This window comes from Melanerpes formicivorus, unplaced genomic scaffold (genome assembly GCF_026170545.1).
Source record: "Melanerpes formicivorus ecotype bairdi unplaced genomic scaffold, bMelFor1.0.p_v2 SCAF_22, whole genome shotgun sequence".
In the NCBI taxonomy this organism is placed as follows: domain Eukaryota; kingdom Metazoa; phylum Chordata; class Aves; order Piciformes; family Picidae; genus Melanerpes; species Melanerpes formicivorus.
Genome location: NW_027142374.1, coordinates 9,625,764 through 9,635,396, shown reverse-complemented (window position 1 = coordinate 9,635,396; position 9,633 = coordinate 9,625,764). Strand labels below are relative to the sequence as shown.

The following is a 9,633-nucleotide window of genomic DNA, read 5'->3' as shown; positions in this document are numbered from 1 at the left end:
AGGGAGGAAATGAACTGGAGAGTGCAAAATCCTCTTAGGCAGGCTCTGTGACCAATGGTTCATAGTATGCCACTGCACCTGGAGTCTGGGCTCCGGAATGTTTCCATGTGTTGTCCCAAGTTTTGAAAAGCAAATTCTGTCATGTCAGTCAGGGCAATCAGAGGTGTTGAGTCTGGGCTTCCAAGGCCTGAGTCAGCTTTTGGAAACCGTCTGAACCCTCTGCCATGGTGCAGTCTGCACTTGCACACTCATTCCTTCAAAACCAAACCCTAACAACTACAGCATGTTTTGTTCTGTTAAACATATTTACCTAAAATACCTCAGTGATGAGGTCAAGTGTGAAGTAGTGTTTCCGGAACAGACCAGAGAGCTGACGCACGTGCTAATACGTGCAGCTGCCTCTGGAGATGCCTCCCTCGGTCCTGTGCTTCTGCCAACTCTTGCAGCAGACTGCTATTTACAAAGTTTTGGATCTGAGCTGTAATATGAGTAGCCCTATTGTATCACAAAGCAGAGGACACGTTATTGGAATTCTGTGTGCAGGCAGAATGCTAGTTTTGGAAGCGTGTAGGGTGTTGGGGTTTTTTTTTCTTTTTATGGAAAAATTGTCTGTCTGGCAGCAGTCAGAAGTTGGCTTCATAGAGGGAAGGCAGAAATGGATCCAGCTCCTTTCCATCTGTTCCTCTGTGTAATTTAACAACTGTATATATCATAGGCAAGTTTAAAACTTAATTGAGGTTTGGTGTGGGGGGGAGTTGTTGTTTGTTTCTTTGGTGCTTTAACATATTATCTTTTATTCACAATCCTTCTACAATTTCCAGACAGACATTAACAGATTCACATTAAAGATCAGCATCTGTAGCTGCAACCAAAACCTTGAATGGAGTTTTATGAGTAAGTGTTCCAGATATTATTTCAAAGTGTTTCTAAAGAGGTAAACTCCCTCCTCATTTTCCTGTTTCCCCCCTCAGCATTGGCACGTATTCGAGCTATAGAATACGACCGACTTCTGTGACAGTCTCATGTACCCATAGATTATACCTAGAATTGCAAAGCGACATCAACCCCTGTTACGCCGTGAGAAAAATAAATTTATTATTTTAAACACTATTTTTTTTTCCTGACACCAGTTTTCATGTTAAGTGTTGTTTGCTCTGCAATGCCTCTTCTTCCTTTTGAAGGCTGGATGTTATGTGATGAACTCTGAAGTGTCCTGCCTTTGTTAGGCAGGTGGGCAGAGTACTCAGCTTGGTGCCTGCTTAGTTATGCTAACCCTCTCCTCAAAAGCAGACAAGCAGAAGAAGACAATTAGAGACTAATTACCAGGACAAAAGTATTCTTGTGATGACTGATGTAACCATATGCTGTTGCACGAGTACTGCGCCTAGAATTACACAATACAGAGTGGAAAAAAAGGGGAAAAAACCCAGAAACCACAAAACGAAAAACAACAAAAACCAACCCACCAACCCACCCCCCCCAATACAGAAAGAATTAAAGAATTTTGTGTTTAGAAAAATAAGCATCACAAATATAATATCTGGTTGCTTTAATGTGTAACACTGCTTATATGTGATCATTTCAGGGTCATAGGAATCTTCATGAAGGGAGAAAAAAAGAATCGCCCTGAGAGCTCAGTAGCAAATGTAAATTAAAACGGGGATAGCACTTAGTTACAGGCAGAAGCAGAACATTTCAGAATGCTCCTAAGCACCAGCAAATATCGTTTCTGCTCGCATCGCCACCCAGCCTGGCGTTCTCCAGATAAGGCGCTCTGCATCCCTGCGGGCAGCTCTGCATTTATCTCCAAAACCGCTGGGTCCCTCGCACACGACTTTACTTCCTGAACGCAAAACGAGTAAGATAAAACAGATGAGCTGTGGTTGGCTTTAAGAAGCCAGCGCTGGCTTGGCGCCGGCGAGGAGACTGCCCCGTAGTCGCCCGCCTATGCCTCCCTCGCCTTCCAGCATCGGCAGCTCACGGCCCCGGCTGGAGAGCAAAGGCGGCAAGCGGTGAACAGGTTACTGCTGGAAGACTGAAGTTGGCCTCAGGAGAACAATTATTGCTCACTTCCTATGGGAATGTAATGAGAAAGGCCACCAAGCCCCACGTCCGTGTGCGCCTCTGCGAGGCCGGCCGCATCCCCCTGACTCCTCTCGGGCCGTGCCGAAGCTCCTTTTCAGCCTGTCCTCGCGTTTCGGTTACCCGATCCTGCCCCGGGAATGCAGCCGGCAGCTGGGCCTGCTCCGCCAGTCGGGCCCGCAACGCCTGCCTCGTCCCCGGCAGTACCCGCCGCCGCCTCACTCAGTCCCCGCTCTCCCGCGCCCCGCCCCGGGCCGGGCCGCAGCCGACGAGCACCCGCGCTCGCGAGCCGGCGGGGGAGAAGCCCAGCTGCGTGTGCATGCGCGGCACCTTGTTTACCCCGCTCGGCGCGGTCCTGCCGCGGCCGGACGGCAGGTGTCGCCCCACGCCCAGGAGAGCGGGCCTCGTTGGGTGGCCGCCAGGTGGCGCCTGCGCCCTCCATTCGCTAGCGAGCCGCCGAGCAGCGAACACCCCAAACAATCCCCAGCGCCGCCGCCAAATTAAATAACCTGCCCGCGCCCCGCGCCCTCCCTAAACCCCCCCTCCGCCGCCAAGTCTCCGGGCCGGGCTGGGCCGGGCGCGCAACCGGCAGCCGGACCGGGGATATAGGAGCGGAGCTACGCGCCTTAGGCCTCCTCGCTGCCTACGCCGACACTAGGCAAGGTAAGTTAGAAAATGGCGGCGAAGCTTCTGGAAGTTTGGAGGGGGGACTCGGGATCGCGGTGCGTGGCTGCTGAGAGAAGCCGGGACAGGGCCTGCGGTCCCCGGGCCTGCGAAGAGGGCGCGGGTCGGTAGGCCGGCTGGCCACAGGGACTCCATGCAGCCAAGATGGAGGACGGCGGGGCCGAGCCGCGAAAACACTCCAGCCCCCCGCTTCCCCACCCCCCCTTCCCAGCGCGCCTCCGCGGGGAGGGGGGACGCGAGCAGCAGCGCGAGTGAGGGAGCGAGAGGGCGCCGAAAGCGGACCCCGCTGCCCGTCCGGAGCCCAGTTCTTTCTCCTTACAGCCGGCGGCGGGCAGGCTGGGCCCAGTGCTTAGCGAGCTAAAATGGAGAACCACCTTCTCCTCCTCCCCCCGTCTCCCGAGCCGAGCAGGGGCTGCTGGCAAGATGGAGGACTCGGGCATTGTGTGTGTGTGGGCAAACCGGGCCGGGTCGCTTAGGGGTGGGGAGGGAGGGGAAAGGGGGTCGGAGCTGCTGCGGACAGAGCGGGCCGCGCTCGGCGGGGGGGGGGGGGGAGGGAGCGCCGGGCCGCGCGGCGCGCAGCAGAAAATGGTGGGGCGGCTATCGGTGCCCCGGGGTGGAGTGTCGGAGGAGCACGGGGAGAGGGGACTCCCAACCCTGACAGCGCTCCCTCTCCTTCCCGCCGCCCAGCAGCTGAAGTTGTTTGTACCAGTCCGCTGCCGGCGGCTTCCCGCGGAGGGAAGCGCCCAGGGATTGGGTTTTCCTCTTCTGCGTCTTTTCCCACTGACTCGCCCGAGCTAGGGCAACTCTGGCCGCCTTTTCCCGAGTGACTGAGCTGGAGAGCTGGCGAAAGCGAGGTCCCTCGGCCCAACTGAGGATTGACCTGCACCTCCCCCCCCCCCCCCGCCTCCATTCGCTGCTTCCTGTGAAAGAGCTGGCGACCCCCTTTTCCCCCCGCCCAGCTCGGGGAAGGCCTTTGTGGAGCGAGTTTTCCCCTCTGAGTGACTTTGGGCAAGCTCTTCGGCGGCTGCCTGCTAAGAGGAAGAGTTGTGGCAGTTTCCGTTCAGCCTGCTTTCTTTTTTTAATTTTTTTTTTTTTTTTTTTAAAAGAAAGGGCGCTTGTTAACTTGTGCCGGGGCTGCCCGATGCCGGGAGCCGCGTGTTGCAGGAACCCCGCTGGGCTCTCGCTGGCCCTGGTGGGGGAGGGGGAGAGGAGGAGGAGGAGGAAGAAGAATGCTTCTTACTGGGGGGTTTTGGCGCCACTTTTGTTTCATATAGTGCTTCTCTGCCCCCTCCTCCTCGGCACGTACTGAACTGAGCTGAACCCTGCCCAGGTAGGAAGCGAGAGCTTTCCTGGTGGTTTTTTGTTGGCGCTTAATTTTCTCTGTATGGTTTTAGATAGATAGATACAGCTGTTGCCGTGCTTTGAGACTTGGAGGGATAGGGGAGTGAGGAGCAGAGGAGGGCAGATGGCTGGGGGCCTTGTTTTTCGGGTGTTCCCCTCCTTCTGCCCGTATGCCCGGTGCCGGGGTGAGCTGGTTTCGGGTGCCTGCAACCGATGTTCCTCCATGCTTCCTTCATCGCGGTAGCGTTGTATAATCGGTCTGTCCTGTGCAAATGTGGGACCGACCTCAATTGTTATTTTTTTTTCCTCCTCTTCTGAGAGCGGGCAGTGAAGGCGCTCGGCCCCGACTCTGGCCGCTTTTATTGATTGTACAACTCCAGCTCGACTCGTGCTGTTGTTGTCTTCCCACGGGATGCGGTGCCCAGAGTTAACACAAACTTCAATACGCGTCGAGTCCGGTGCTGTTGTAGCTGCGGGTGTTTGGTGTTTTGAGGGGTTTTGTTCTGATTTTTTTTTTTTTTAATTATTACTTTTTGGCAGTGCGGCTAAAGCTGCCGCGTCTTCTGCCGCGCTTGGTAAGTGCTCTCTTCCTGTGTACTCTCCGGAGCCACACCCTGGCGTGTCCGGTCTCAGGCGCCTTATCCACCGGTGTGACCCCGCATTCTCTCTCGCCTCCCCTCCCCCGGGAGGAGCGGCTGTCCCGGCCGGTTGCAGCGGGGAGCGTCCGGAGGTAACCCGGGGCATCCGAGGCTCCGCTGCGGCCTGCTGCTGTCTCCTTTAGTGGGGCGAGGAGGGGCCATGTCAGCGCGGCGGTTCGTGCTGGGGGCGGAGAGTCGGGTTACCGAAGTGCGTCACACGCGGCCCCGCCGAGGCCTGCTCCGCTGCCGCTCCGGGCCGGCGCCGCCTCACCCTCCCGCCTGCCTCTGCCCGTCGCCCATTGGCCAGCGCCCGGGCGGGAGGCGGCGGCTTCCTCCCGCGTCCCGCGGCGGGCTCCGCGGATGGGCCCCGCCACCGGACCCCAGCCGCGACGCTCTCGACGAGGGGCGTGTGGGTGGGGGCTCTCATCTACAGCCAAAGTGGAGCTTCCGCGGCTGTTGCTGCCCGGAGTGTGTTCGAAGCGCAGTTATTTCGGAAAGGTGGCGGCAGTGCAAAGGTCACCTCGTGTGAATCGCGTTAACGTCTCTTAAGTTCTGTTTAGTTTAGTTGAAAGAGAAAGAAAATGCATTTTGGAGCGCGTTCTCGAAGCCATTGTACGGTCGTTTTAATGCTGTCTAGGAGTTTTGTTCATTCCTGGTTTAAATGACCAGAAACTACAGAGTTCACAGCGTTATCTTCAGTGGGGTGTTCTCCAAGTACAGATCTCACTGTTAACTCTTTGCAGTTCAGTCTTGATCAGTGATAGATCGCTTCTTAATAGTTTGTAATGCTTGGCCATTTAAAACAACTTTTTCCCGTTTTCATATTTCATTTCCCCTAAATCCACTGTTTTTTGTTTGTATGATTATTCTGGATTGTCTGTGTAGTATTGACCTTTGCAGGACTTACAAGGTAGCCTTGTGCCGTCTGACTGGTTATCTGCAGATAAATAAATACCACGAGTGATGATGCAATTGACAGACATCAATCTCTGCTTTGGTATTACTCGTCCTCGACTCTTAATTTTTGTTGTGGCATCTTAGTAGTGATGAATTGCAGAATCAGGATGCCACAGATCTTTCGTGGGGGTCTCTGCTGGGTTACAGTTTCTTTTCTCTTAGAACCGTGATTACAGTTCCATTACAAAATGTAACAGTGTGAGAGGACAGTCACCATGCTGTTAGCATGAACCTTCATCTTGTGGCTGTCAGCGCTAGAACGGAATGGGGTGGTGTTTATTTATACCCATACCATTTGGGTTAATGAATAAAAGACTAAGAAAGCCTCAAAGTAATACAAAAAATTTACTACTTTGTTCCTACTTATAACAAGTAGATCTTGTTCCCTAACTTACAGGGCTCTGAGGAGTCATTTATAGCAAACTCGTATAGCAAACTATGGTGTCATCTTCAGGTGGGTTTTATTCAGCTTTTGAGAGAAAACTGTGAATTTCTGTTGTTATTGTTTGTATTAAGTTAGCTATGGTAAAAGTAACGTTGGATGTTGTCTAAGCTTAGATTCAGGCAAACAAAACCCAAACAAACCCAGGCATGGAAACTGGGGGATGGGAGAGACTCTACTTTTCCTGTGAAACTTCCTAGAGCTGTCTTCCAAGTGATATACTTGGCCCAGAGTTATGCTTCTGGAGCTTTTTCCTCTTTTTACAGTTTTAGGGAGGTAGTACTGAATAAAGTCAACAAGCAATGTAGAGGTTTGTTAAACTTGCTCTTAAGAAGACAAAATTTGTGTAGAGATGCTTTTTTCCTCCCTTCATTTTTTAGATGTGAAGTCTTAATGTTTTGTCCCCAAAAGCTGAAATTATTGATGTGTTCAAATTAATGATGCTATGATACTTTAATATATATCTTAAAAAAGAAATCCTTGAAATTACTTAAACTAGTAGGTTCATAGTTTATTAAAATACTTAGTTTAAAAAGGCATTGCACTTCTTGAGTGCTCCATTTCAAAAAGAGGAGTATTCAGTTAGCTGACTGTTAATCTAACTCAGATTCCAAGAATGTATCACATTCTAGCATTACATGTTAAAGTCTTTAAAGGCATAAAAGTGTGGAATGGAATAATATCCATTTGGAAGAAGTGTAAATAGAATTATCAGTTAAATGCTGTCTTCAGTTTTCTTTCAGTATAACATATCAACAGTAATTGAGTTATTTTTAAAAGAAGTAATGTAGCCAGCTTCTCTTGAATATTACATGCTGTTACTGTCTCGTGTAGAAGATAGCTGAAGGCAACAAACCACTTGAAAGTGCATGCTCTTGGTGGTGGGAGCAGTTCTATTAGGCTGAGATCATTAAATGATGTTGTCACACCCAGAGTATTTTGAACTTTTTACAATTAGATTTTTTCTTCGTCATTTATGGTTCAAATTTGGAATGATTGGAGAGTCCTCATTTGTCATTTTCATTTGTGATGCTACTGTCTTCTGTTGTTTTGATGCAACTACTGTCTTCTGTTGTTTTGCTGCAAGCAAACATTACAGGAAAGATTAAGTGTTCTGTAACTTGTATGCCAGCACAAACAAGTTGTATGTTTTACAGAAACCTTAAATGCTTTGGTTGCTTATTTTCATCAAATGAATCCCAAAAAGTAAGAAAATATTTCTGCTGGTTACTTAATGCTTCTTGGTTGTGTTACTGGAATGCTGTGTTTTGTCAAATGAGGGGAAGTTTTGAACTCAGTGTGATCCCTGCCAATAGTGTGACCATTTCTTCAATTAATTTGTAAACTTAGAGTTTTGTAGGTGTAAATTTCCCAAATTGTGCTGTTGATTTTTGGTGGTAGGTTTCATAGTTGGGTTTGGTTTTTTTCATATAGGTGTGGTGTTGGGTGTTTTTTGTGTGTGTGAGGAATTAAGAAAACATACTGGAAGAGGAATGTTGTGTAGATTTTGTCTCTGTCAGCTAGATGCTAGAATTTTGAAGAGCTTCATCTGCTTCAGTAATTGTCTTGCAATGGAAAGAAGTGATTGATAGCAGCCATCAACATACCAGTTTAATATTCTTAAATAAGCTCTGGTTGCTTTCTTGGTATCACTTAAAACGTTCACATTCTGAAAACTTCAGCTTATCTATATGAGGATCATTGAGAAAGAAGAGAGAATGAAGTGATAACTTAGTCCTTGGGAAAATGGTGTGGGCTGGGAGTTGGAGTTTTAGATTGGAAAATAGGAAGCTTATATGACACAAATCTGTGGAGGAATGGAAAGAGCTCCTGTCCACATGCATCAAAAAACCTTACCTGGTGACATAAAGACTTACTGCAGTGGTTTAGATTCAATGCCATGTAACCTTTTAGATCATTTCCACCTTTAAAGTCAAATGGTAAGTGAAAATGGTAATTCTTTATGGTCCCTTAACTCTTCTGTCACTGGCCCTGTGATTTCATCTGCTCTGGTTGTCTCTGTGCCTCCTGACCCTTCTGTCCTGTTGGCTGCGGACAGGCGCAGCTAAATGAGGCTGCAGGCAGATCAAACGTTCTTGTGCAAACATTGGGGTCCTTCCTGACACAAAGGTGTTTATAGTATGATGAGTTGCTTGCTGTAATCTATTCAGGTTTGCACTCGTTCTGGAGCAAGATCTGAGACCACATATTGGTGGCGGTATGACATGGCCTCAGGTCATCCTGTGACACGGCACTGGTCACTGTGCTGCATTGGCTGTCCCTGCTCCCAAGGGGGCACTGCAGGGTCTGGGGTGGGGTTGGTGTCTGGGGGAGAGCCAGGCCTGGGGTGGCTGTAAGTAAGTTAGGAGATCTTTGGGTTTTGTTTTGCTCAAGGAAATTTGAGGGAGAATCTTTTGGTAACCTGGATCACTTTCAGGAGTAAACCATTTAAACCATTCCACCATTCTGTGAACAATTCATATTTGAAGATTAATCTGGTCATTTCAGTTAGTCTTTTATATTGGAGAAAAACAGAATCAATTTCAAAAGATTGTGTGTTCTTGTGGTTTAAGGATAAATGTTTGAATCTCATCTGGCTTTTAACAAAGTCAGAGATTTGCTAATGAGTGATACTGTGAAAACTTATGTTTTGAGAGTTGGAGATTAAAAATGTACTTTTAATAATATGTTGCTTAATTAGAATTTTTCTTTACATTTTCTTGTGTTGCAGTTCATAGAACTGATGAAGTTTTTTGTTGTATTTTGGTCTTCCTCCCAATTTGTTTGGGGTTTTTGAGAGTAAATGTAAAGTGATCACCACAGACAAATGTAGGGCTGATGCTGGCTCATTCAAGCTTGAGGGGCTGTCATCTGACTAACTTCTGTCTTGAGGAAGATGTTTCATTGTCCAGGTATCAACCCCAGAACTGTGTTATTTTTCATGAACCTCTCAGTTTGGTGGCTGAGATCACTAAGATTAGACTCAGAGTCCTTAAGTTTGCTGGGTTATGCCATTGCAATAGTAGTTGACAGTATAATGTATCTGTTTTTAGTACCTCTGTGTCCAAGTGTTGCACTAATAAAATAACAGAGATCTGAGATCTTGAGTAGAGAAGAAAGGAATGTGAGAGATGTTTCTTTCATCTTACAAACACTTTTAACTGCTCAGATATGTGGAGAGATCTGGTACACAATTTTGGAAATAGGAATGAGAAAAGTTCATCCTTTAAGGTATCTTTTTGGCTTTCATGCAACAGATTTTTGTAGCCTTTAGTGGCTACAGAGTTGCACAGAGGAACATAGGCGCAGTGTCTCTTTAAACCTCTTTATCCCAATTTGAGTCAAGAAAGGACTCAAATTGGGATAAATTCTGGGACTGCATTTCTATGCAGTTAACTGTGAGTGGGGAGGGAAGTGAAGTTAGTTGTTGGCTACACACTTTATGGCCAGTTATGTACTTAATTGCATGATCTCTGTATTTTTTGACTG

General features: G+C 48.4%; 1 protein-coding gene across 8 annotated transcripts in view; it reads left to right on the top strand.

Moving 5' to 3' along the window:
* The first annotated feature begins 2,548 nt into the window (after positions 1–2,548).
* Positions 2,549–9,633, top strand: part of STAG2 (STAG2 cohesin complex component) — a 74,291-nt gene continuing 67,206 nt past the window's right edge. For 2 of the 8 annotated variants that reach the window (XM_068152097.1, XM_068152095.1), the window contains exon 1: positions 2,549–2,745. The gene's annotated coding sequence lies outside the window, so the exon portion shown is untranslated. Of the gene's footprint in view, positions 2,746–3,089; positions 3,212–4,004; positions 4,097–4,761; positions 4,838–5,236; positions 5,261–9,633 lie in introns of those variants that run through there. The other 6 variants (XM_068152089.1, XM_068152093.1, XM_068152092.1 and 3 more) reach the window with 6 other exon arrangements.